The sequence below is a fragment of the Excalfactoria chinensis genome, chromosome 10, assembly GCF_039878825.1.
Source record: "Excalfactoria chinensis isolate bCotChi1 chromosome 10, bCotChi1.hap2, whole genome shotgun sequence".
In the NCBI taxonomy this organism is placed as follows: Eukaryota; Metazoa; Chordata; class Aves; order Galliformes; family Phasianidae; genus Excalfactoria; species Excalfactoria chinensis.
In genome coordinates this window covers 5,232,455-5,259,620 of record NC_092834.1, presented here as the reverse complement: position 1 = coordinate 5,259,620, position 27,166 = coordinate 5,232,455, and the positions used below count along the sequence as shown (strand labels likewise).

The 27,166-nt window shown below is 43.3% G+C and overlaps 1 long non-coding RNA gene across 1 annotated transcript; it reads left to right on the top strand.

Moving 5' to 3' along the window:
• The first annotated feature begins 5,047 nt into the window (after positions 1-5,047).
• Positions 5,048-23,644, top strand: LOC140256854 (uncharacterized). Its single transcript, XR_011904867.1, has 4 exons — positions 5,048-5,153; positions 11,425-11,499; positions 13,840-14,038; positions 23,527-23,644. It is a non-coding gene; the product is annotated as an uncharacterized lncRNA (long non-coding RNA).
• Positions 23,645-27,166: the final 3,522 nt, after the last annotated feature.

The following is a 27,166-nucleotide window of genomic DNA, read 5'->3' as shown; positions in this document are numbered from 1 at the left end:
TGCAGCATGTTTGACAAAGGTTTCTGCTGTTGTGAGGTAGTGCCACTGCCATTTTGAGGGACGTTCAGAGCAATTTCTGTTGTCATCTTAATTACAGCCTGAGCTCTGCTTTGCGTAGGGTCAGGTGAGCAGAACAGATTCCTGAACGCATGAGCTGAGCACTGCAGCTCATTGTCATCTCATTGCTGTGCTGGGAGCCTGTGCTGCAGTGTGCCGTGTCTCTATTTGCACACAGCCTTGGCCAGATGCCTGGCAGCACGCCAGCAGACTGGTCCTATTTCTATTTGTTGATAGATCTCTCTCATATCTGATACCTTGATTAACACACATTGATTTCTCCTGTTTCTGCTCGGTGGAAAGGGGTTTTTCGTAGCAGCAGGCTAAGAACTGGTTTCCCTTGGAGGGGTTTCTGCATTAAATCCTCAGCATGTACAGCTACGAATCAGCCCCGGGCACAACATATATTTTCAAGGCTTGCTTTTCCCTGCCACATAGTGGCTTTAAATGGCAAAATATTTTTGCAAAGACAAATTGCTTTGCAGGTACCATGCTGAGCTTCTGGAAAGGCTCCAAATGCACAGAGGGATTCGGAATGATTCTCCGAGTCCCAGTCAACAAAGTGAGATAACCCCAAGCACTTACTTTCCATGTATTAAAACTAGAGAAGTGTGAAACATTGGCAACAAATTATGGCAGTGTTTCAAATTGAAGGTGGTCACATTACCAAAGAGGGCTGGGGTGCAATACCTTGACTCTCCTATAGCTGGGAGCCTTTTCTCAAGATGCACAAGCCACCTCTGAGCAAAAGACAGCTAAAATAGGACAGTTTTCCATCGAATATCATCTTCTATGCCAATAGGAATTTTGGAATAAATATGTGATGCCAACTCAAGGCAAGATATTATTTTCACGCTGAACAAAGCCTTATGTTACAGTGTGCTTGGAGATGCTTTGTTTGCCCCTGGCCTCTTTTCCCAGTTACCATCTCTAGAACATTCAGTTGGTGAAGATGGTGTAAATGCCTGCAGTGGCACAATTTCACCTCTTTTCCTGGCAACAGAAAGTCTGTGGTTGTTCTCCTTACTGCCCTTACTGGGACAATGTGGATGCTAGAAATTCCCTGCTGGGAAGAGCAGTTCTGAGCTCTCTTCCTCCTGCAGCACTGGATCCTTCACTCCTCTCTCTTCGACCTGCATCAAAATTCCCTCAGTTAAAAGCAGAGGATTTTTAACCTTTTTCTCTCCAGAAGCGGATTGGAATCGAATCCCCTACGTGTGGGTTAAACTGCATGTCATTTATTGAAATCAGCAGCTCTACAAAGTTAGGTAAGAAGTTGCTTTTCAAGGCCCTGGGTGGCTCTAAACATTATTAAACGCGGTCATTAGAACATGCTTTTCCAACCATTGAATGGTTGTGATCATTAAATATTTTGTTTTAATAAGTGCTTGCTTTTTCAGCTGCCGCATGGCCTTAATCGTTTCTTTTTTCCCCCTCATTAAAAACTGTTGATTTTCCAGCTCATGAGCCACTGAAAATACTGTTCTGTGTTTTTTTTTCTTCCCGTCTCTTTCTCTCTTTTTTAAATTCACTGATCAGTTTATTTTTATTTAAGAAAAAAAGGAGGGTTTTGGAGCCTTTGGCTAAAATAACTTGTTTTCAGCTACTAGGACAAGTATAGGGCAAGGCTTAGGATAACATAAAATCAAACCTGGCTTGTGTGAACAAGTTCCACTGAGATAAGAACATGCAGACTATCCAAACATCAGCAGATTGTCTTCTCTGTGTGCTCTGAAAGGCCTGATGAATCACGCTTCTGAGTGCCAATTTTCCCACTTGCCAATCAAGCTTGTCCTATTGTGTCATCTGAATAGATTCTCAAGGCAACATATGAAGCAACCATAGGGTCAGAAACAAAGCATGTATGTTTTGGATTCAGAACGGGGATGGCAAGTCTGACTTAAATTTCGTTTTCATAATTTTTTTGTGTGTAAGGAAGACCACGTTCTGCTGGAAGAAGGGCAAATAGGTGGGAAGGTCTTTTGCTAAAGCATTACGCTGGAAAAGTCTACTTCTGCTTTGTGCTTGTTGTATGGCTGTGAGCAACTCATTTGTGCCATGACTCTGGAGCCTAACTTTATACTTTAGAAACTGTTTGGGATGCTCTAGATGGCCTCCAGGTCCCCTTTTGAGGGAGGAAGAAGTCTCCTGTAGGTCGTGTGTTGTTTCTGTTAGTGAAGTGAAGCCTTGGGGAGTGCATCTGAAGGGGCATTCACTGTTTCTGTTTAGACAAACGAGTTACAGTTTAGTAGTCCTAGTGTTCATCTAACAGTAAATCCCATAAATGTGCAGGGGACAGAAACTACCCTTACAATGTCCTTTGTCATTCCTGCTGCCATGGGTTCCTGATTTTCTTAGTGGTTGTGATGGAGGAGGAGGCATAGACAGCAAGGAAGGCATTTGACATGAAGTGGCCAATGTCTTGCTCAGCCGAGGAGCTCTCTGTAGGGACTGTCAGTGTGCCAGCCTTGCCCTGTGGCTGGGGCATTTGGCTTTCTGCAGCTTCTAAATCACCCACTTGGAATGCTCTGTGCATCAGCCTGGAAGGGAGTCAAACCGTTTTATGAAAGCTGCAATTAGTGGCTTCCCACAAATAGCATCTAGCACTGACAAGTGGCTGCTCTGTAATGCTGTTTATGGGCTTGTTTCAGGTAATGGAATTTCGTTGCCTTTCAGGTGCTCTCGCCACAGGAAGCACATATATTTTTTCAGCTCTGTGATTTTTTCCACTAAATTGCGCAAATCATTTTATTTGGGCAAGTGCATTGGAAACATTTTATTTGGCATTTATTTCGTAGCTCAAGTCCTTCTTGAAAGGAAGAGTAAATACGTTCTTGAGGGCAAACAACTGAGTTGGGAAAGAGGAGAGGGAACAGAAACAATAGGGAAACAAAGCACCTTTTCTCCTGTCGTAAGTCAGTATGTATGCACTGATTTTGGGTATCTGTGCTGACTGGTGATGAATGTATCCATTTTTTTTCCCTTTTTCTATCCCTGCACGGTGTCATCTTCTAACAGAAGTGATGTTGGGGTCTTCTGGACACATGCATGTCTACCCTGGGAGGCCTGACTGTGAAGTGTTGTGGGAGTTTCCCAACTGCCTATTTAAATACAATTGCTGTCTTTGTAGAAATTGAACAAAGCAAATGGAGAGTTCAAATCATAGGATCATCAAGGTTGGGAAAGACCACTAAAATAATCTAATCCAACCATCGAGCAATCACCACCGTGCCCGCTAAACCATCTCTTTAGCTTTATTGTATGGTTGCATTGTGCTGAATGTGGGAACAGGAGGTAAAAGTGAGTCATATTGGTTTTGGTCATCTTGTGTAGTTTGAAGGTTTACCCAGGATGAAACATAGCATCAGTCATCCTCAGGATCTCCCCGTGTGGTCTGCGCTTAGTAGAGTCCTGCTGGGCTGGTTGACTGGCGGTTTGTAGGAAAATATCCCACATGAGTAGCAGTGAAAAGAAAGCCAGTGAGGTGAGATTGCTTACACTGAGCCTGTTATGTCGGGGTTAGGTATGAAGTGCATTTATAAGGAAAGCTAAGCACTTTGCAACTAAGCAAGTACTGCACAGTATCCTCTTTAGTTCATGACCCTTGCTGAAATCGCAAGCATGAAAGGGGAGAGAAGGCCACGAACCCAGAAGCAGGTGAATCAAAGGCAACGTAGTTGCTTCAAGGGGGAAATGTGAAATCAAGGTTGCAAAAAACCAGGACTCCTAATAGGATAATACAGGTAATAATATCACGCAGCACTAAAACAATATAGGACTAATTAGCTCAAATATTTGCTGACAATGTGGATTTTGAGGAAAGGGGGTGGTATGGGCTTTTATAAAACTTAATTAACCCATAGAGTAAATCAGTTTCATTCATTGGCACAACAGAGCCAATCAAGATAGGCTTACTGTTTGCTCATTTGGAAAGCGATTAGGATTCCCATTTAGACTTAATTACAGTGCAAAGGTTGACAATTATCATCTTTGTGGAAGCACTGGATGCCACAATATCTCAGTTGAACATGTGCCTATAATTATACACATCATTTTCTTAGTAGAAAATGTAACCCACTTATTACCTGGGTTTCATGCCTGTAATTAGAGATAGCAGTAATAAAAAAAAAATGGAAGAAGTGGGCTGGTGCTGAATTGTTTTGGATCTTCCCGTAGCAAATTGCTTTGTGCAACTGTTTGTCACAAATTAAAATCTCATTTTGTCCTTGATACTTTTTATGAAAGGAAATTTGTAGATGTGCCGAGGACCCAAACTAACCAAACGGGGTCATATTTTCACACCACAAAAAGCCCCACAGCCTCAGATTGGTCTGGTACAAAAACCCTTCCTTACAGCTCCCTGAAGTTCCTCATGTTACACAGGCATGTATTTATCGCCCAAGTCATTGCAGAAGCAAGCTGTTGAGAGAAACTTGGTCACTCTCTTTGGAAAATCACAGCTTGAGCTAAACCAAAGCTGAATAGACTCAGCCTGTTGACCAAAATAAATGACATTAAAGTTCTCAAGAATTGCTTGACTACAGTCATGTTTACTGCAGCCAAAACCAAACGATGAGCAGGTTGAGTTTCCCCTCACCCCTTGCATCCAGGGGCTGCCCCACAAGCGTGTCAGCTCAGATAAGGGAAAAATGGAGCTCAAAGCATTTCACAGAAGCTAATTACAGATAAGGCAGGAAGTAGAATGAGGTTGTAAGAAGCCTAACCTTGCTTCAGTCAGTTCTGTCACTGTCCGTGGCACTTTTATTTTATCCTATGGGCTTGTATAGACGTTAAGGGTGAGTGCCCTTCACAGAGAGCATCAGTGGTTTGGTGTAACACCAGGACCTGAACAGGTATCACAGCCACATAGCAAAGTTTATTTGCTCCTTCCTTTTGTTCCAGCTGCATTTATTTCAAAGCCAGAGTGAGAGAGGTGGCAGAATGCAGGGCACTGACTTTTTTTGTGCGTGTTTATTTCTTGCAGCACATGTCTCATCTTAGGATAATACCTGAGCCTTCCAAGAAGAACAGCAGACTTTGGGACCAGGATGCCCTTGTTCCTTCAGCAGCATTTTAGCTACCTACTGGCTGAATTGGTGAGTTTGCCTCATGTGTTTACAAGGTTATCAAGGGATAAAAGGAAGGATAGATTTTCCACCTGTATATGCTTTTTATTTTCTGCTACTGATGAGGAAAAATTGTATCAGTATTTCTTCCTTTTACTCTTGCCCTGTTTCTTTTTAAAAACACCACCTTTCCTGCTGAAATGAGCACTGCCTTGTCAGTCAAAAAAAATAATAATAACGAAAAGCACCTTTATCAGGTCAGATCAGCAATGTGTACCATGACGAGTAGATAATGTCAGCAGGACTCCAGGGAGCTCATTTCCATAGCCGGTTTCTGCAGAAAGGCAGCTGAGATGCTGCAGGCAGAAAGGTGTTTTTTGTTGGTTCTCCAGAAATGCTAACTTGCGTTTGCATTCCGTTGTCTTCCAAGATGGAAGAAAACAAAGTTGTTTGTAGGACAAGGGGGAAATGGTTTTAAAGTGAAAGACTGGAAATTGAGGAGGTGGTGGAGTCACTGTCCATGGATGTGTTCAAGGAATGTGGAGATGAAGCACTGAGGGATGTGGTCATTGAGCTGGTTGGGGTGGGCTGGGGTTGGACTGGGTGATCTTAGAGGTATTTTCCAACGTTAATGGCCCTGTAATGGTATGATTTCTGCATGCACTGGCTCCCAGCTGCCTGGCAGCCAAATCTCCTCCAGATCTATGCAGAAAGCCCTGCTCATTTTCTAATGCCAGAAGCTGCTTGGTGGGACTGAAGGAGGGCTTCCATGTGTCTCTTATGCTGGGAGCTCCATGCTGGAGCATCCCAATTGCTCCGGACAAGTTGGGGCAGAGCAGACGTGCCCCAGCTGCAGTTCTAAGTGCAGGATGGATGAGCTTTCCTTTGAACTGCTGAACTACAAATTCCCCTCCTGGCCAAGCAACCGTGGTGGGTGGGACAATGGGAAGAAGAAAGAGCTGCTCAGCGAATGAAATACCAGGAGGTGCACGTGTGTAGGTGGTGGGAGCAGCTGGCTTGCCAAACCCACTTGGATTCATTCCACCTAGCTGAGTGCAGTTGGGAAACCTGGCAGGGCCAGGATGCTGGGTACCTGGAAAAGCTCATTTGGAATGCTTGGTATCTCTAGCTCCCCACAATTAAGTGATTAGTTGTGATGGGCAGAGGTGTGAAGAAATATGGTGCGTTGAGAAATAATGTAAGTTGCTTGAAAACGAGGCAAAACAGTTAAAAACGAAAGAAAGTAATAGGGAGCCCTAGGAGAGTGGAATCCTTGTAACAGAAGGAGGAAGCAGGAAATGAATGGAACAGGGATTTGTTAGCAAACTCCAGCCCATGCCTATTCATTGCTTCATGCAGAACAAGTTGTGCCACTTCAGTGTTTATCCACCTCAGGAGACCCAGGTAAGAAAACAAACAGGCGGAGGAGCTTTCTGGCACACGGGCACTCGCTTGTTATCAGGCTGCACAGGCATGTGAAATGTCAGGCAGAAGGTGCACTGCCATGCATAGTGTCTGCCTTTAGGCTGAGCAGCGTCAGAATCCTACAGAGGGATTTGTAAGGGTTCAAAAGCCAAAGCTGTAACGTGTGGGTGCAGGTCACTGACCCAGGGAAGATGGGCAAAAAGATTCAGGAGCAAAGAAACTGTTGGGCTAGATGATCTTAGTGGTCTTTTCCAACCTTAATGATTCTATGAAACACAGTGGTAACAGCCTCCTGCATGATGAGGCCACATTTACACCAACCTAATCAACATCAGAAACCTTGGATACCATTTGCATTCTGTCCTCATTCACCTTCAGTATCATTTTTCTTTATTTCTGAAGACAGGGACAAAGAATGTCTTATGTCTGCCCCAGCCAGCAGCAATCTGAACAGCCCTGTTGCTTTAACATTTCTGAATCACCTTTGTAGAGGGAAGAAGTTAGGGATGGTCAATGTGAGTTTTGGAAAGCACCTAGATGTTGCATCCTTACATGGTTACAGCCCATGTGAGCCATGCAATTACTGTCTTTGTAACTCTTGGAGGGACAGGCAGTCTCAGAGCCATCTGCCTTTCACAGGTAGACAGTATGGGAAATCAAGAGAAGTTCATTTCTTGTTACATCGCTTTCTGAAGGTTAAGCCTGAAGCAAAGCATATGTGTTGTTTAAAGTTGCAAAAATAAGCTCTGAGACAGCTGTAGTCTTACACAGAGATAGATAAGAAAATTGTTAGTTTATTATTGCCATCAATCTGAATATGTAACTGAGCAGAAGGTGCCTTGCTGTAGGTATTTCATACCGTAATTATTAGTTGGGCTGTTCAAAAATGTGAGTGACTTCAGCGTGGCGATTAAAACCTTTTGCGTGAAAGCACAGCGTTGGTGACTAATACGAGGTGTTGGATGCACTCACCTCTGAAGGGAGATGGGTGTTTGCATTAAGTGAGGATAAGATGCGCTGCCTGAGCTCATGCTAAGCCCCTCAGCTGAGTTCCAGGTGCAGCTTATGCAAAAAATTCATCCAAGTACCCAGAACTAAGCAATCTCCCTTTTGATACAGCGTGCATTGTATTAGTGAGCTGCAGAGCCAGAAAATTAAAGGTGAAGTGGCCCAGATCGGTTTGGCTTTGGTGTTCAGGCGTTTTGAGTGCCTTGCTTTAAAAGAAGCTACAAAAATAAGTGCTGCCTGAATATGCTGATAACTCACGGATACCTGAAAGTAGGGATGCTTGCTCTTTGCGAGATATTTCCTTGGTGCTAGGATGTCATGCAAAGCAAATCTGGCAGAAGTGATTTAGAGCAGGCCACAAGTGCTGTGAGCGGGTTTGGGATGGCTCAGCACATCTGCTGCAGAAGGAGCTTTCCATATTCCTATCTGATTTTTAGACCAAGATCCAGAAATACCACTAGGTCCAACGGGGAGTATTATAAGAAAATAGTACTAAATCATTAAGAGATGTGGTTTAATGATGGGACTTGGAAGGTCAGGTTGATGCTTGGATGTGATGATCTTGAAGGTCTTCTCCAGCTTAAATGATTCTGTGGTTCTGTGCTGAGCAGTTGGGGGCCTGCAGAACTCATCCAAGGGTGTGATTCAAAGGGATGTGATAACCCACTTCAGTCTCCCTCCCAGCTCATTGCTGTGTGTGCATCATGGTGCTATGCAGTGATCAATAACTTGTGTCCAAGGCTCCTCTGAACTCTCCCTGAAGGAAAATCTGGAGGTGACCATTCTGAGTCACACCTGGTTTGGAAGCAGATGTCTTTTTGTAGAAGCAAAATGAATATCTGATTTGTTCAGCAAGGAAATATGTTTTAAATCTCAGCGTAATCTGACTCCCTGGATCGAGAGAGATAGTGCATGGTTTCTGAGACAGAAATATATCCCATTCTTGAAGTGGTTGGGAGAAAGCAGCGATCTGTGTGGGAAAGCCAGAGAAATGGCAGGAGGGAAAAGAGAAATTACATGCATTAGTGGTTTATGCCTTCCAGACATTTACAAACTCTGGGTAATGCAACTCAGAGAGAATTGTAGTCATTCCAAGGAGGCTGCGTGATTTAAGAGGACATAAGGGCTGCAGTTTGCTCTATGGTTTAATCTACAAATAAAACTCCCATCAGCCAGTTGAAAATCTGGAAGGAATTTGGGGCTGCATTTTTTTGGAGCACAGACATTAATAAAGGATTGCTTTATTGCTTCAGCGACCTATCACCTTCGTACTGTCTGGCCCAGTGCTGCTCATGATACAGAGAGGTTAATGCATAAAACATACCACAGCTTCAACAGGTTTGGGGGAAACAAAGACAGTCTTCTGTTGTTGCCCCTGTGCTGTTTTTTACACATCAGTTGTCAGTATCTCTTCCATACTTTAGAGACCGTTTACTTGGTCTATTCTCCCTTGCTGGCACACTATCTGCCTAACTGTCCAGTGGCCTTCATCAGCTCATGATCTAATTAAATTCAAGCTCTGACAATCACATGTCTCTTACCTGCTTTGCTCAGTGGTATCTTCCAGGTCTTCTCTTAAATAACTGATGGTAAAAGCTTCTGGAACTTACTTTGTTTCATGCACACTGTTATCTCGGGTTGGATTAAGTTCTTTTAGCACTCTTTATTAAGAAGAGTGTGTACCATGTTTAGTTTTTCTCCCCATTCCCTTTCACTCTTTCCTTATATTTTCCATATTTTTCATGTTCCAAAGTATTGTTGTTTTGTTGTTGTTGTTGTTTTAAAAGATAAAGCATCTATCAATATTAACAAAATCCTGCAGTCTGCATTGTGATGAACAACAGATGAGAAGAACAGCAGTGTGAAGAAAAAAGAAATGTTCCCTTTCTCCTGTGCTGAATGATATCTATACAAAAATGGAAAGATCTGGAGCTGGGATGAGCACATCAGTCTACTGAAGGCTTAATTTTTATCCTTATTTTACTAGGAGGGGGAAACAGAGGCACAGTGACTTGCCCAAGTGAATCAGTCATTCAGCCTCAGCAGATGTGCTGGCATGAATCTGGTGTCTTTCAGAAATACCAAGACTCATTTTGATTGCAAAATACTTACTGAAGTTCATTATCAGGGAGTCTCAAAGGAGGCTCGTCCGAGAACCGGTGGTTTGAGGCTGTTTTGAAGTAAGAGAAAGTAGATCATACACCATATTTCCATCAGACAGTGAGCAAGGACTCCGAGCAATCAAATTCAGCCCTTTTGCCCTTCGTGCTGTGCTTTACATCCCTGTGCCACACTTTACATCTTTGTGTAGCTCTGGGAGAGCACTTAAGCCAACGAATACTGGAGTCAACTGCTCCGTTTACACTGCAGGCACTTGAGAAAGCAGGAAGCAAATGCATTCTCTGCAGCACCAGAAAGCAATGTAAAACTTTTCAGTTTGCATAACTTGCAAATACACCGGAAGTGGCTTAGCCAAGGCGGCAGAGAAATCAATACAGGCTGTGAAATTAACTTCAGAAGCAGAGTGAGCACTGGGTCGTGGCCCCATCATCATCTGTTGCCTCATAAGCTCTGGAATAAAAGGGGAATGCAGTGCCCAGTGTGCCATCACAGCAGTTCTCAAGGAGGTTCCCAGATCTCCTTAGATAGGATCCAGAGCCCGAACGCGTTTTATATCCTAGAAAATCACACAGGAGAGAATCTGTGCTGTTATCAATAAAATATGAGGCATGCAGAGGATAGCCCACAGGATTTATCTTAGCAGCTTGCTCTGATCTTAGTACAGATAAGGTTGCAGGCTTTCTTTATTTGAACAATTTGAAAATCAGCTTGTTAAATAACAGTTTTTTAATTATTTTTTTTTAGAGGAGGTAGAGAGAGAACCAGAATTATTTTCATTGCAAACAGTATCTGAAAAATGCCTTGCAAAAAGTACCTCTGCAAAGCCAGCACAGGGCTTGGGATGCTCCGACGGTAGCCAAAGCAAGCAGCAAAACATGTGAAAGCCTCCAGACTGCTTCCAGGGTTTTGTTCCATTGCCAAAAACTGAGACGTACACTCACAGCATGAGGCAGCAAAGTTCTCTGGCTTTATGTGCTTGCACATGAGGTGGATTTAACACAAGAGACTCATGCTCCCCCCCTGATTCTCCCCTTCTATTCCTCCTTCAAGATCTTGGTTTAATAACTAAGAGAATAATATGGAAGTAATTCCGGATCTAGCGGTGCCAAAAGCAGATGAAACGACTTTGCCAGTTGCAGCACATATTGATCAAGCCATCTGTGCCTGTAAACCCTTTGGAAAGACCAGCTTTAGTGTGTTTCATCAGGTTGCTTCCAGCTTGGCCTTGGGTCCAGGGAGATCTCTGATGTGCTATGTGCCTTCTTGGGCTTTTCAGAACACAGGGTCAAGATGGTGGAAGGAGAAGTGGTTTCTGCTCAGAAGGAGCTGGATAGGTACAGGTGCTTTCATGGTTAGTACCTGACTTTGCAGACATGTAGAGTCAGGGCAGTGCCTTGGAGCATTCATCTCTGGAGTGGAGCTGTTATCATCATCTATTTAAGAAAAAAAAAACAGTGGTGATTTCAAGAGGGCTCAGGGGTTGAGTCACTTAATTGCTGCCAAATCATTGGCATTTGGGAGCCTGACAGCAATGAGAGGTAGTTAGCCGCTCTTTGGGAATATAAACCCCTGCACGTGGCATCTCTAGTTTGCTCCCATTCCCTTACTCTGGAGGAGCTGAACTGCTGCAGACTGATGCATTTGCAGTTTTGTGATGCCCAGTATGTCACTGACCTTCAGGAGCACTTTGAGGGATGCTGTCATGGGGCAGCTATGAGAGGTCCCCTTTCTGATTCTTGTTTTCCAGTTCACCCAGAGGCTGGAGATACCCGGAGGTTATGGAACATGGCTGAGGATGATCCTCAAGAAGCCTGTCCAGCAGGTATGTGTGTCTGCTAACAAACATGCATTCCTTAATCTGCATGGGTGGAGATTGAGCCTCTCAGAGAGAAATTTTGATCACTCTTGTGTGATAATCTCATGTGCAAGTGTCAACATTTATAAAGCCTGTGGGTTCCGTTTCAAGGTTATGGTGAAAATTTTGCCTCTTTTTATTTTGCATCACTTAAAAAGAGTCGGGTGGCTGCCTAGAAGGTTGTCAGCTCTGATTAAATCAATCCTTAGGAATCATCAGGTAGAATCCTGGCACAAACCAATGCTTGAAAGTCTTCATTTCAACTATCTTCTGCTCCTGTTTTGATTATGCATTAAAGCAAACAGGCAGCAGCACTCTGTCATCTGCTCTCCTTCACTTAAATGAGTTGTAAGAGAATTTATTAGATTATTAAGGGATTCCTGAGGGCTTATTTGAAGGATGGCTTCTGTGGGTCTCCTACTTCTGCAGGAGTGAGAGCAAGTTATGGAAGCTGGAGATGGGGAGAGGCTGGAGAAGAGGAGCACCTCAAGGTGCTCATAACGCTCTGTGGTCAGCCTAGGGCAATGGAATCTGTTATCTCAGATTTCTCTTTGCCTAATATGTGACCCAATTCCATCCTTCAGCTGTTTGGCTTGTTACGCAGGGACGGTCAGTCTGAAGAGATAGGCAGAGTTCAGTCATCTTTGCTTTGGAGTTGAACAAGAAAGTGCTGGGCCTCTTACCCATGCTATCTCCAGTCTCTCCCTCCAAACTTCACCCTTTTTATGCTTCTGAACAAAGAGCTGCAGATACAGATCACGATCCAGTGCCAAGAGAAGCTGTCTTCCCAACATGTTCGTGCACGTAGAATATTTCCCAGAAGCAAATGCATTTTTCTAATCTCAGGATTTTGCTTTGTGCGTTGAGATCAGATCTTGAGCAATAGAGATTTGCTGCCAGATTTCTCCTTTGCTGTGTACAGCTTCTGCATATCAAAGGTATGAAGGATGGGATTCAACTGTATAAAACCGATTTGTTAGAAGCTCTGAAACCAGGCCACATTCACATGGCATTGCAGGTGAGCAGCATCAGTTAGCTGTAGGATGGCATCACTGAAGGGCATTTCTCATGCTTAATACCAAACGGAGCCAGGAATGGGAAGAAATATGTTAAATAACCAATGATAAATTTGGGGTGTACTGATTTTCACCAGGTATGAAGCATCAAACGAATTCTTGGTTCTATTTGATCATCTTTGAACCTCACTGTTGAATATTCAGAATTTTCAGATATTCAAAGCTTGGGATTTAAAAGATTTATTAAGGTTAGTGCTTGGAGCCATTCTGTCCCACAACTGTTGAAACCAGTCTCCTGTTTTCCTGTTGCATTTGTATTTCCATGGTGCCCAGAGGATCCTGAAACTGCCAGACACAGTTGAATGATGCACAAAATGTTGAGCCATCAAATTGCAAAGAGCTTTAAATTGCCAATGTATTTCAGAAGCAAACTCTTCACCGTTCAATCTTCTTTCCAGCTGTATGGCATAACAGTAGGTACTTCATCACGTTCTCTGTTAGATTTGTTTTTTATTAAAACAGAGGGCTTATCTTAGTGCTGTGCTACTGCCGCTGTATAAATTCGTAAATTAAATCAGTGGAGATAAACAGATGTCCATATGCTGCTATACAGAGCAAGGAAACGGCAAAAATAATTCAGCATCACGAATCTGAGCATTTTATTTGCTTGCTTTGCTGAGTAAGCTGCTCCAAGGGCTGGTTCTGACCACAGGATTTCAGTCCTGGAGCCTTGAAGCAAAGAGCGAGTGGTGGAGTTAAGCTTCTTCAGAACTGCCATGAGTCAGACTGGCACAAATACAGAGAGCTGAATCATGCTCCTGAGCTTGTGTTCATGTTGTTAAAAGCAGATGAAAGGAATCTTTCAAAAGGGATAAAGGAGAGATGTATGAGGAAGGTGCAGCGGTAGTGATAACTTGAGATGTTTCTTAGATGTGTTTTTGAAGTGCAAAGTATTAAGTTGGTCAGTGAGGGAATGGGATAGGCAGAGTTGTCGCTTCTTGGGAGTTTACATTGATCTAGAAGAAAATCAAATGTAATGAAGCACCTGTACAGGCTGCCTAAGGCAGATCTGCGGGTCTGTTTGTAATGTTGCATCTGGTCAAAGAAATAGATCAACTGAATGTTTCTTAACAATCCCTCCTCCCAGCGTTTGGGTCTGCGTGTCTGTATAGATGTACACTCACTCAATGCTATTTATTCATGGAATCGTCCTGTGAACAACCTGAAGCCTTCAGCAGCAATCAGTTATTTACGAAGGTAATAAATGGATGTAACTCTTTATTCATTGCAGGTATGCCTGTGTGTCTGGATGAGATAGAGAGCAATTTACAAATTTCACCCACATGATGGATGTGGAGGAGAAGCCGTAGAAGATGATACCCAACCAGAAACACGCTGCAGTTTTGTTGTGAATATCCAGGAAGTCTCTGCTGTGCAGATGTGACAGAAACAGCAAAACTTATTTCAAGGTCCCATCCCAAGAAGAAGCTGTGAGTATCAGCAACCACACAAAAGAGCTTGGAGAGGAGGGGTGGGGAGGGCAGTGTCTTGAAAATGACAAACATCATCTGTCTGTCCTGGTGGAATGTGGTAACTATTTGTGGATCCCACTGCCTAAACCCCATCAAAGTAGGAGCGTAGCACTGCTATCTATTGTTATTCTGTGTGTTGGTTTGTTTCTTTTTTTTCCCCCCCCTAAATGTTTCCAGCATGTTGGCTGATAGTACCAAAACCCTGCAATTCTTAGAAAGTGTTGCTTTGGTTTGTTAAGCGGAGTCGTGAATGCAAATATTCCTGACTTCTGAGACTGAAGGATGTGTATGAGTAGATGAAGCTCAATAGGATTATTATAGTCCTCGTTACCAGAGGAACCTGCCTGAGTTTCACCTGCCTGCTCCCTCGGGTCCTTTGCAACCTGGTAGAATGGCTTTGTTGGGAATGAAGAGCATCAAGATCTGAGATGCCTAAGAGCTGACATGTCTAAGAGTTGCTCTGCTTGGGGTGGCATCTCTTTGTAAGTGTGGTGGTTACCTTACTTTTTCACTTCATGTCAACCAATGGTTCCATTAGGTTGGAAAAATAAGTAAGTTACCAACAGAGATGTTGAGGAGTAACCTCTAAAAATAAGTAGTGGTAACAATATCTGAACTCTTTTTAAAACATAGGTCAATAAATTAATGAGATACTGATGCCCAGGATCTCTAGTGATCTTAATTAGTGTTAATAGCTTTACAGGAGATTTTAAGTCTGATAAGCATTGAAGGCAATTTCACTATATAGGTCTTGGATCTGTGTTGTCTTCTAGTATAGCAGCAGTGTAACTATACTGAACTGTGCTTCTGGAAGAGATGAATTGGGCCAACACAGTTTCAGGATATTTTCAGTAATACCTTATTCAGGTTTTATAGAACCCTACTGGTTTCATTCCTCTTAAACACTTTAAGATTTTCTTCCATAAAGGGTTGTTTTGAAAGCTAAAACGTATTCAGGAGGGAGAAGGTGGCGAAGCGGCCAAAGGTGTGTGATAAATTAATCTAATTACTCAGCTTTGTACTTTATCTCAGAAAGATCCCATTTGTACATGCTGTGAATGCATCCGTATGTGGTAATAATGGCAGTATAGTATCAGTGCAGACAGAGATGGACATACAAGCACCAGCTGAGATGAGTACTATTTCTAGATGGGCTGCATTGTCACATATGGCTCCATGCTGGTAAAATGGGGCTTTCATGCTATTTTTACACCAGACTTTCCTTTCACAGGACATTTGTTCAACTTCCCACTCCCTCTCTCCTCCTCCTTTTTGCCTCTGAATGCACTCTACACGTGCTTGGGTACTGCTGGGAACATCTGAAATCACGCTAGCAGGCCAGGTACAGAAGGAAAGGGATTGTTGTTTTTGCACACCTCTTGTTCATACAAATCTGCTACTACTGCTCTGGTTGCTCCAACCAACCATGTCTCCTGAGTGAAGGACTCAGTCTGGCAACTTCAACCTGCTGAAATTGCTGCTGGTAAAATAATTAACCAGACTTCTTGTGTTGGCCATGCTTCTGGGCCTTTCCTATGGAGCAATCCTTAGTCACAGAGAACTTTTTTCCTTTAAAGCCCCATATACCTTGGCCTGCTCAATCAATGCTTTTAATCCCAGTCTTACCCACTTACTTTGATCCTCTGCTCCTTTATTTGAGCTGGGAAGCTCTTCATTTCACTCTGGGCCAGTCATCCAAGTTCCTAAGGGACAATCACAGTAAGACATGCCATTCTCCTGAAGCAGAGGTGTGGCAGTGGTTTTGTTGCTCATCCATACCTTTGTACAGATGTTTACTGAGCAAGGACCTCTCTGTGAAGGAGATAATTGCCAAAATATGAGCAAACAGGACCCATGGTTGTCATCTTCAGCCTTGGATGTTTCCTGCAATTTTCAGTATTTTAAGTAAATGTATATAGCAGTTTCATCACAAATTAATTTGAGGTACACATTTAAGGCCAAAAGCCAAGTCATAGGTCAAAACCAGCAGAGATTAATGGATAAAATGTGCAACAGCATAATGTGCTTGAAGATCGACCCCCTTGCAATCACATTCAGATAGACCTGTAACGTATGGGGAGCCCCACCTACCTGCAGCAGATGCTGTTTCCTCCCCCTTGTGTTTTTATGCACTCTAATAAGGACACTGCAAATACTCAAACCATGGAAGAAAATATTGTTGTTTTTTTTTTTCCTTTAGATTTAAGATAAACATCATTCAGCCACAGCAGCTTTCAACTTTTGTTTCCTTTTGTTTTGTCTCTTGCTTAAAGCAATGAGAATAAAACACACGCTGTCTCAGTTAGGCATTTCCTGACTCAGTACCAAACAAAACACAGCAGTGACTTTCTGTCGGCAGTTACTAGAAGCACAGAGGTGCCCTTGCACTAGGTGCAAAATGTTCACAGCTAGATGCATGTTGTCTGCAGAGCAGCTTGGCTGGGAGCACTGGAAGGGACTCCACAGCGATGTTTATAATTCAGTTGGTGATAAAACGATGACTGCACTTCTGTATCAGATTCCCAAATCATGTCAGCTTCATTCAGCAGGGTAATCTGAAGACCATCTAGGCTTTGGTTGCACAGTTTAGAGGAAGTAAATGTTGTACCAGTGCTGTCAACGGATGCTGCTGTGGGACCAGGCAGTATGGAAACTTCTACTGCTTCTACTGGGCTAAGACCCGATCGTGCTGTGCTCTTGCCCTTTTGTAAGACTGACTTTGTAAGACTGACTTTGTTCTCCTCCAGGTGTTTCTTTTGCTTTTTGATAACACCGTACAAAGACTCAGCTGCTCACATTTTTATTTATCTTAAACTCCATCTTTTCTCATGCCAATGTCCTGGGTTAGAAAGTCGTAGTCAGAGATTGAGATAGATTGAACTGTACTTCGTTGGAAGTATCACCACCTTAGATAAGAGACATAGCATTTCAGTGTTATATCGACTTCTTAGTGGCTTTTCAAACAAATCTTTCTGTAGAACACTTGGCTGACACAAACAGTTCTGCACAGCAGAAAAGAGGTGGGAATCTCTGGTAGATTTACTGTGCTGCAGTGGTAACACCTTCCGAGGCGTTTTGTTTCAGCATTCATTTCTCTGCTTACTGGAAGGAAGGATTAGACAATAGGGTAACTACAGTATTCTGTAAATATTTGGTGAAGACAGGCAAGTCTTAAGCCAACAACTTTGACTTCGCTAGGAAACAGGACAAAGACTTTTCTCTGGGAGCGACTGCAGTAAGTACAGAGACTTGAGATCGGACTGGAAAGGTGGAAGGGAGATATGTTTTCTGTTTGCTCACTTCACTGAAGGACACAGCCTCTTTTTAAGCTAAGGTTTTGACGGTATGTGGGACCTGCAGTATGAGTGTGACTAAAAAAAACCCTATGCTGTCTGTCATTCCTTCCATACTCTACATATTTGAGTAGGAGAACACAATACATGTTTCTTCAGCTTAATTTCATCTCCTCTATTCAAAACTACCCTCAGACGGAGTGAGGTTGTATTTAACTGTTGTATACTGAACCCACTGGAAGTGTACTACAGTAGTGTAATTTGTTTCCTTTCATTCTTTGCAGACAAAGATTCCCTTGGTAAGCTATAACAAGTGCATGGGATAGTTTCTGTAAAATGCCTTTTCTTCCTTACTTCTCTTTATATTGCCTTTGGCAATTTCAAACCTTCAGAGACAGCTGCAGCCTGCACTACTGAAGCAAGACTTTAATTGAGCACACCAGCATCCAAATATGATATCCTATGCTGCTGACTGATTAATTTTTAAGCACCCTGGCTATCTCATGAAAGGCAGGCATTCTGGAAATGCACAGGTATTTTTCATCTAGGTTTCTGCTTCCGTTTTTCCAGTGTGAACTCATCTGTTCTGCTGTGATAAATAGGAAGGGGGTAAATGGACAACTTAAATCTAGACAGAGAATTTCATGCTGGTCACAACAAGGTTTTATTTTATTTTTTCCCACAGCCTGAAGGATTAGAATTGGAGGGGGGGAAAAAGCGTTTCTATTGAAGAAATCATTTTATCAAGAACTGGCAGAGGTTGAGTTCTGCTGCTCAGACTCCTTATAGCTATGGGATTTGTTTAATTGAGAGGAGGATCTTGACACCGAATCCTTTATAGAATATGGAGACATGGAATCAGGCACTGTTTCAAATTCTCCCAGTGCTGCTGTTCCAGTTTGCTGGTCTTACCCACCCAGCAAGTTCATTAACTCTGGCTTGTCTTGCTCTCCTGAAAGTTTTCTTGAGAACTGTTGAAAGGTTTCGTATTTGTTCCACTGTGGAATGAAAATCAAGTGTCAAAATCATGACGCCTGAGGCTTAGGGGTTCTTTTTTCCCTTTAATGGAATGAGATTGCTGTTTTCAGTCTGCCTCCATGTACTGAAATGACTCTCAATTCAAATTGCCTTTACCAAGAGGAAGATGATTTAGTTTGGGCATCTGTTCCCTGGGACCTGCAACCTGCCTGGCAAAGAAATATTGTCAGGTAGAGCTTGCCTCATTTAAATGCCATTATTCCAAGGACTTGCTCAATCTTTGTATCCTGAAGTGGGAGAGAGACCACAGAGAGTGGAAAGATGGATGGCAGGCTTGGATGAATGCCCCAGTTAGATTCTCTGTATTAGATTGTCGTGCTTTTCCTGGCCCAGACACTAACATCTAACACATTTTTAATACTATTGCCTGTTGAGATTCTATTAGAAAATGATTCAGAGTCTGGAAAGTTGGGAGGGGTTGGAGGAGGGGTGTGGGGGGGGGGGTGGGCAAGGAGAAATTAATTCCCTAGAAATAATACAGTCATTGTGTGTACTCACAATCCAGTATGTAACTTGGGTTTTTATAACCTCCCTGCCATCCTGTACACTAGCTTTTAAAAACTGCAGTCACACTCATTATAAAGTAAATGCCTAATGCGACCGATTCTCAAAACAGTTTGTAATTTAGATTCCTATTGGAAGTAAAAGTAATGACCTGCAACAGCTCATTAGTGGCCATGCAAAACATTCATTATTTCTTTTCTCTTTGTCTTCCTCCTGCTTTTCTCCCATTTGCTAAAAGACGGGAGCTTAAAGATTTAGACTACCTTCAGAGCTATCCATGTCTAATGGCCCGTGAAAGTGCACATATGATTCCTGAACAAGGAAATCATCATTCCCTGGTGTTTTAAGAGGTTTACGTGTGTTCATGGAGCAGTCTGTGAGGAAGCTGGGCGTTCCAGATAATTCTAAGAAAATGTTTTATATTTATGCCCAGGAGACTTTTAAAAATTGTTCTGAAGTATCAAATATTGAGCAGATTAAGAAGTCCCAGAAAAGAAGGATACGGACACTTTGGAGTTTGATCCCAGGTTGTTTCTAATGATACCCTGCTGCTACGCCATCATGGCAAAGGTGTGTTTGCCTCCACTTTGCTTGGTGACGATGCACAAGGAGAAGGCTCCTGAGCTCTCTAGCCCTACCAGCTTCCCCTTACAGCTAATGCGTAAGTACCGAACAGTTCTTGGTTACTGTTGTGCTTCAGTGCAGCTCATCTCTGCTGGATAAAGAAGATGCAGCATCTGCCATGCAGATGATCCTTGGATTGCTGAGGGAAATGATGTAGGGAAGGATATGTGGGGCTGCAGTGAGACTCTGCATTGCCTTGTGTCAGAAGAGGTCTTCATGAGCACTGCAGACTCGTGTTACCATTACTCTGCATTAATTAATGTTGCCTGAAGCCCTCAGTCCTCCACCATTAGTCCCATTCTCTCCTCTATGGTGGCTCGTGCATGTTGGCATGGTCATGCAGAATGTTCTTGCCACCAAAACCCTTGTAGCAAAAGGTACATGGTATGAAACCTCCTGTATACCACATGGATCCAGCATGCTCTGCTGCACTGTGTTCTCAGAGGAAGTGAGTATGAAAAAGCCTTTATTCATGCTTAGTTTCTCCCTAGGTTAGTGATTTTTCCTCATTAGCAATCAAGGCTGATGAGCACTGATGGGGCAGGACTTAATGCAAGCATCTTTAGAACAGAATATAAGGCAACGTTTGCCTGCAGTCTTTTATAAGTGCATACCAGAAGCTTCAGTGACTACTGTGTATGTGAAGGGATCATTTTGGCAGCATATGCATGATAACATGCTTAGAAGTGGTATCTGTTGTTGGAATTTGGGCTGTTTTGTAAATATTTTGTACAAAAATTCTGTAGAAACTGATTTTTCCATTGGAAAGTCGGTTCAGTTTTATGGAATTGCTTTGAACAGGTTTCTACAAAGCGCAGTGTTCCTATGAGCCACCGGCATTGTGGCTGTGAGCTGGCTTGCTAATGCTTATGTTAGGTCATCTAAGAATCCTTCTCCTTCAGTGTGTATTCTGGTGTGTCAGAGTTCAGCTTTGCTGGTTGGGTTTCTGTTAGATGTGATGCTAATCTCTTTTTCCACATTCCCCTTCAAAATGAGATTGTTCTCACTTTATTCATTATAAACTGACTACACAGTACCACCTGCTGATGGGCCAGCATCACAAACCTGGCTTTTATTATTGCTTTGTCAAAGGCTGAGTTGTCTGTGACAGCCTCGGTCCTTAGGAAGGGGCATGTGTTAGAGGCAGGAATGCTCTTGTGTTCATGCAGTGAACAAAACCCTCTCATCTGCTACCATTTAGCAGAAGGATAATGCTGTGTCAGAAAGAGACTCGGGATTTGGAAGTAAGGCTGAATAGTCTCCATTTTTCAAGGCCTAAAAGGGGCGGAAAAAAGCCCAGAGCATAAGCCATCAGACCTAAGGCTATTCTCATTTACATCAGGATTTCTGTAGGCTCTGTATACAGATGAAGACTGGTAATCATCTGAATCTACTTCTGTCACCCATCCTAAGGCTCCGAAGTGAAGTATTTGAGTATCGAGGCCATTATATTTCATTAGTCTTCATTAGCATGAGAGCTGATCTTGGTCTGCTCTCTTATTTCAAAAGCTTTTACCACTTGAGGCACAAAACTCCTCATCCTCCCCAAGATTCAGGAAGTATGTTAGTGTAATCTCAAGAAGTAGTTCCGTGCTTTTATTGTGAGAGCCATTCAGTGAAACATCCACTGTGATTTTGCAGTTGATTCTAAACCCGTCACTCACCCAGGAATGTTCCAATAACTTCTGGCCTAATAAAGGTTCTCAGGGTCTGTCCCTTTCTAGGGAACAAAATCAGTGGAATCACAGCCAGATAACTGTCAAAGAACGAATGCAAAGCCAAGAAAAAGAGAAGGCAGAGCCAGAAATTGGTATTTTGCAAATCCAGATTCTCAGCTCTTTCAATTATCTATTGAACAATTAAGAACAGTTAGCCCTATGTCCAATTAAACACGATCATCTTCAGGAACTTCCTTTTCCCCCAGTTTGCAGGGTTTTCTCTTTAGTATTATTTTATTATTACTATTATTATTATTTTTCTTTTAAGATGTGAAATCCTCCGCTGCCTGGGCTTTGCTTTTAGGAAGGCCTCTTTTCTTCTTCTTTTCATGTCATCAGGACAGAGTTCCATTTGTTCAACATCTGCACAGGACAACATCTGGAGCCTCAGGAAATTCAGCTGCTCTGTGTATGACGCTTAAACGAAATTACTTTTTCATGCACTTCAGAGGAGTATCAAGAGCATCTCTCTGACCAAACAGGGCCTTTTGTTCTCCTCCAGCAAGTGTTTCTCATTAAAAATGTCATCTCCCTAACAAATTGCTTCATTGCCTCTGCAGCTGGGGTTATTGTTTTCATGGTTTTGTACTTGTGTGATTCTCTAAGGGAGCAGAAAGCGAGGGGAAGTGGGGCTTGATATCTTCTCCATTTGCCCTGTGAGTGCCATGTCTTGCTTGGTCACCTTTTGCAGAGTGCACGCAGTCCTTCATAGCAGCAAGCAACCTTGCAATAAACCTCACCTAGCAGCATCCAACTGAAGGAGCTCTGTAATTTAAGTGAAGAACAGCTTAGAAAATGTCAGAAGTTCAGCAAACATTCTGCAGGCAGGATAACCATTTAAACCCCAAACATAGAAACTCATTTTTCTTCCCTCACCTCTCCCTTCTCAGCCCGGATTGCCTCCTTTGTCCATTTGAAAAACACGGTTGTTGTGTTTTTTTTTTCCCAGCTGAAATGTGTTTTTCAGCCAAAATCTGAAACTCGCAGATTAATTCAGGTTGGATGAGACTTGTGGAGGTCACCTGAACCAGCCCACACCCAAAGGCAGTCAGCTTTGAAGCATAATGGCTCATTATAAATAACCGAGAGGCCACATCTCCTTTGCATAAGTGTTTGCTATATGGTAACACACCATCTGCTTCACCCGATATCTCTGATTTGTAGGTGACTACAAATTGCTCTGTTAGTAATTTCATCAGCAATGCAAACTTGTTGGGTAATCCCTTTGTGCAGCCTTGTTCCCCATTTCCAGTGCTTGTCTCACAGCATTTGCAGCTTTTCCTTGGAGTTATTTTGTGTTCCTGAGAATTCAAGCTTTTGGCTTTTCAAATGGCAGGAGCTACAGAGAAGCGATGAGAAAGAAGGCATCATAAACCTGAATGTAAATAACGCCCCCTTAGATTTAGAATTCACCACGAATCTCGCTGTTATTTAGGCATTCTGATGGTGCTTGGTGCTTCAGCTTGTCACTCCAGTTTCTCCCTTGTTTGTAGATGAGCGGCAAGAATCACAGCACCATTAAGGTTGGAAAAGGACACTAAGATCATCAAGTCCAACCGATCGCAAGATTTTCCACTTTTACTGAGTGATTCCTTAATGGAGCAGCTTCTAGGTTTATTCCCCTGCTCCATCAGAGACACAAGCAGCCATTTAGCTCGCAAACCACAACAGTTACCTTTGGCACCGCTGATTTTGCTGTGTCACCTCTCCTCCTCCCATTCCAGTTCCACCCAATGGAAAACGTTTCCCTGCGTTAAATATAGCACCAGGCAGCTGTCTGTGTGGCAGATATAGCAGAAACGTTGGGCACCACACTGTGGAAAATAAGTACGTAGCAGTTGTAAATGCATATATACATATGTATATGTCTATGTGAAATGGTGCTAGAGCCTACAGCCTGTAATTTGTGGGTGACCTTTAACTACATGAGGATAAATGGTTACAAATGAGGACCTCTGGTCTTGGCTGTTGTAACCTATTTTCTTACTCCCGTTAGTAAATAAAAAAACATGTATATCCGTGGGGTTTTTTAGTGCAACATTTGGCTTAGATTTAAGCTGGGATAACTGAACAAAGTGGAAAACTAAACAAATAAATGAGATTATCCGGCCGTGTTTTGTTTTGTGGAATCAGATTCTGAAATAAGCAAAGCCAGTGAGATACTTTAAGGTCTGTAAGAGAGAGGCGAGCTATTCCCATCGTGAATTCTACCCTCTGAATTAGGTCTTTGTGCTGTTAGGAGCTTTTTCTTCTGTTTATTTTGCTACAGGATCATGCCTTCACTGGAACCAAGCAGCATGTAAAACTTGTGATTTTTGGGGGCCCTTGAGTGATGAAGCTGGTGATGGGAAGGCCACTTCTTGCAGCACTGGCTATGACCAGAAGGTGAGCTCCAAGCTTCAGGGTGTTCAGGGATATTTGGGTTTGATATAAAGAGCTAAAGGCTATTTGTGATGGGGAGTGCGTGGCAGTTCAGAAATAGGACAAATAAGGGGTAGATCATCTGAATGGGTAGATCCCTAAGCATTTGCCCAGTGATAGTGAATCCTTGAGAGCAAAAGGCAGGGAAAACTAGAAGGTGTAACACCCAAAAGCTATTAATCCCCTCGGCCTTTGTCTTCTCCTAATGAAATGTGCATGCAAGAGTTTTGTCATATTATTTGTGCATCACCATACAGAGAAGCATTTGTTCTTCAGCATATAGGGCCTTCCATGACCCATGAGCCATTGGCCCTCTGGGCTCTTCATTTTTCCAGATTAATTTCAGTGGGTTAATTTCTTTGGCAGTCTCACATTGCTGATGAGCTGTAGCCCATCTGTCTTTTGCTTTGAAGATGAGATGTTCTTGTCACAACAGAGAATAAATGTTAGGCTTCATGAATTCATCAACTTATTGCCCATTTGTTTCAAGCTTCTCCTCAGCAAAGGCAGCAAAATGAAAAATCCTAACCGAGACAAAAGCAAAAACGCCATTAGCCCAGCTATATGTGGGTGTCCTTTCTTTCATCTCTCTTTCATCCCTTCTTCATCTCCTCAGAAACTCATTTAAAATCTCTGCTTCATCATCTGAGCTGTACCAAACACACTCGATCTCAAGGTCAGTTATTTCCTGTTTCTTCAGAGTACCTGCCCTAGTCAATCCCTGCCACATTTGATCTCCTTCTTACCAGTCTGACACTTAAGGCTTTGCAGTTTGTTTCTATTAAGCTCTGAAATGCCTTTTGCAAGCTTTGCACAAGTATCCTGAGCCTACGTGAATGCAGTAAGCAGTTTTCATAGACTTCTTAACTCTTCTTCCTTCTCAGTTGGACTTTTCCACTTTCATTTTCGCAAAGCAAGACTAGAAACCTGGAGGGAATGGGAAGGTGTGTCCTTGGGGAAAACAATAGCTAAAGCAGCAATGATTCTGGAGATGTCTAAAAGATGTGCACTGTGTGAATCGGGAAGGAGAGGAGAGTTATAAACATGAGAGTTTAGGTTTTTAGTTTTGGGAGCAACAAGCCTAAGGAGCCAGGTTTATGTTTTAGGGCCCCGAAAGGAGATGTGCTGGATAAAACTTGGAGCACAGCTCCGAGATCAGCAGCCACCAGCCAAGGGCTTGTGAGAAGGCCCTGTGATGCACTCCAGATCCCATCTGTTAGTGCTGCCTGGAGTGCAGGTTACTGTATTGCCTTCTGTGAATCCTCATGCACCGCACTAAACCCGAGGGCTCTTTACACAGCTATGATAAGGAAATCAATCTTCGCAAAGAGTCCCTCGTCTGCACACTCCCCAGTCTCACTTCATCTCCCATGAAGGTTTAAGGAACTCTGCAGACTCCTGAAACATTTCCCATCGGTATTTTCTTATAGTGAATTTCCTGATGGTTTATCCTTCTTGTTATCGCAGCGATATAATATCTTAGTGTTCATCACACACACACATACACACGCACACAAAAACCCCAACCCAACAAAAGCAAGGTTAGGATGTCTCTGGTTCTTGTCTTCTTCATAGCTAAAGAGATCTCTCTCCTTCAGATGTGGGGAGATGGTGAAGCTGTCAATGTCATCCTGTCCATGATGGAAAGGGGGAAGGGTTTGCACTGTTTCCCAAAGGTGCTCTAACTGGATTTGTCTCATTTCCGCTGCAGGTTTCTTCCACAGCTGGATCTCCTCAGCTGGGAGGCTTTGTCTTGTGATTTTGCACTTTGCTTTGGGCTTCGCAGTCTGCACTGTTGCAAGGAGGCACGTCCAGGATGCAGACGGAGAGAAGGTTTGCAGTGGGCACTGCACTAATTAGAGCACAGATTAGCTCTTAGGAACTCAGCTAGGGAGAGAGGCAAACCCAGAGCAAATGGGGGTTGAGGCTGGTTGGTGAGGGTCAGACAAAGGAGTGTGTTACAGATTACACCAAGGAAGCTCTTGGCTTCACATTGTATTTGTCTGGAGATGCTGTGTCTGGATCACAGGCACTGCACACAGCCCCATTACAGACACGGCTGGGGATTACAGGTGCCTTTCCTCGGTTATTGAAGTTGTGTCATTTCTGTTCTTTTGTTTTTAATATACCTTTCTCATGCAAGATTCATTATTCTGGCTTTCATACCTAAATCCTGGTCCCTGAAGAGGTGGGAAATCTCATTTCCAGGAATTTGTGGCTGTCTCAGTAAATTCTTAAGAGCTCACTGAGATTAAGGATGACTGCACGCCCCACCTCTACCCTTTCATTCTCTGTCAGTAAACCCAGCACTCAAGCAGACAAGGTGCTCCCACAGAGCCACTGGGCATAAAATGGGTCTCAGCCGTTCAGCTGCAGCTTTGTGGGAGCAGCACCAAGCACTGTGGATGTGAAGTTCATCCTTCCCCTTGGGGGCTTCAGCACTCTGCCCTGCTGTCCAAAGCCAGTGATTTATATCTGTTCTATAACTGGTTTCACAGAGTTGCTTATTAGAAACAGCCTCCCTTGTGCTCCATTTCCCCTACTGCTGTCCGTTTGACCCAGAGGGTGACTGCAGCTTTCCTGCTCCCCAAACCCTGGCTCCAGAAGTTCCTCCCCACTGTCCCTTCCCTGTCCCCAGGCTGCCCAGCCCCACCTCAGAGCTGGTTCCTTAGCTTTGGCAGCACACCTTGTTCCACGAGGTGTTTCGCTTGCTGATGGGCGAGCGTATTGAGTCAGAGTTTGGTTTGGATAAGCTCCCATAAATTGTAACGCTTGACTGTAGGTTATCCAAACTATACGATTCTCTTGAGACTCTAAATTGGCTTGGAAGATCCAGGCTTCTTTCTGAGATTTTGGCACTTCCTGATCCAAATAGCATGGCAATGGGCTTTTGCATTAGAGGTCAGCATTTCGGCTTCTTGTTTCAGCTGGATCCTGCAAAAGGCGTGAGCAAGCAAACAGGCTGATTAGACTCAGGCTGGGAGGGTGCATGAGAGGGCTGGGGCATGCATGGCCACTATTTGTAGGCTGGCATTGAATAAAGGGCTGGAGAGAATCTTTTGGCATGCAAACAGCTTTGGCATCTCAGTGCGCTTGTCCGGGGGTATGCCTAGATGGAGGAGTGATGCTGCACAAAGAATGGCCTGTGGAGTTTTGTTCAAAAACAAAAAAAATCCCAACCCCAAACACAATACAGATGGAGCTGCAAATGTCAGATTAAACTATATTATTACTTGCAAGCCAACCCATCCTAAAACCTTGTGTTCACGAACAGCCCTCAGCTAATGCAGCATCAGCTAATGCAGCATCCTGTCTGCAGCCAAAGTGAGCAGTGGGCGCAGGGGTAAAGCAGACAGTGGGATGTGAGCAGCTGAACTGGCCCTTGGCAGAGCCTCCCAGTCCCCAGCATGCAGCGCTTCAGTGGCTTTCAAGCCAAATTTTGTGTCCAGTTCTTTGTATTCAGTAGCTACTGATGAACCCGACCTCTC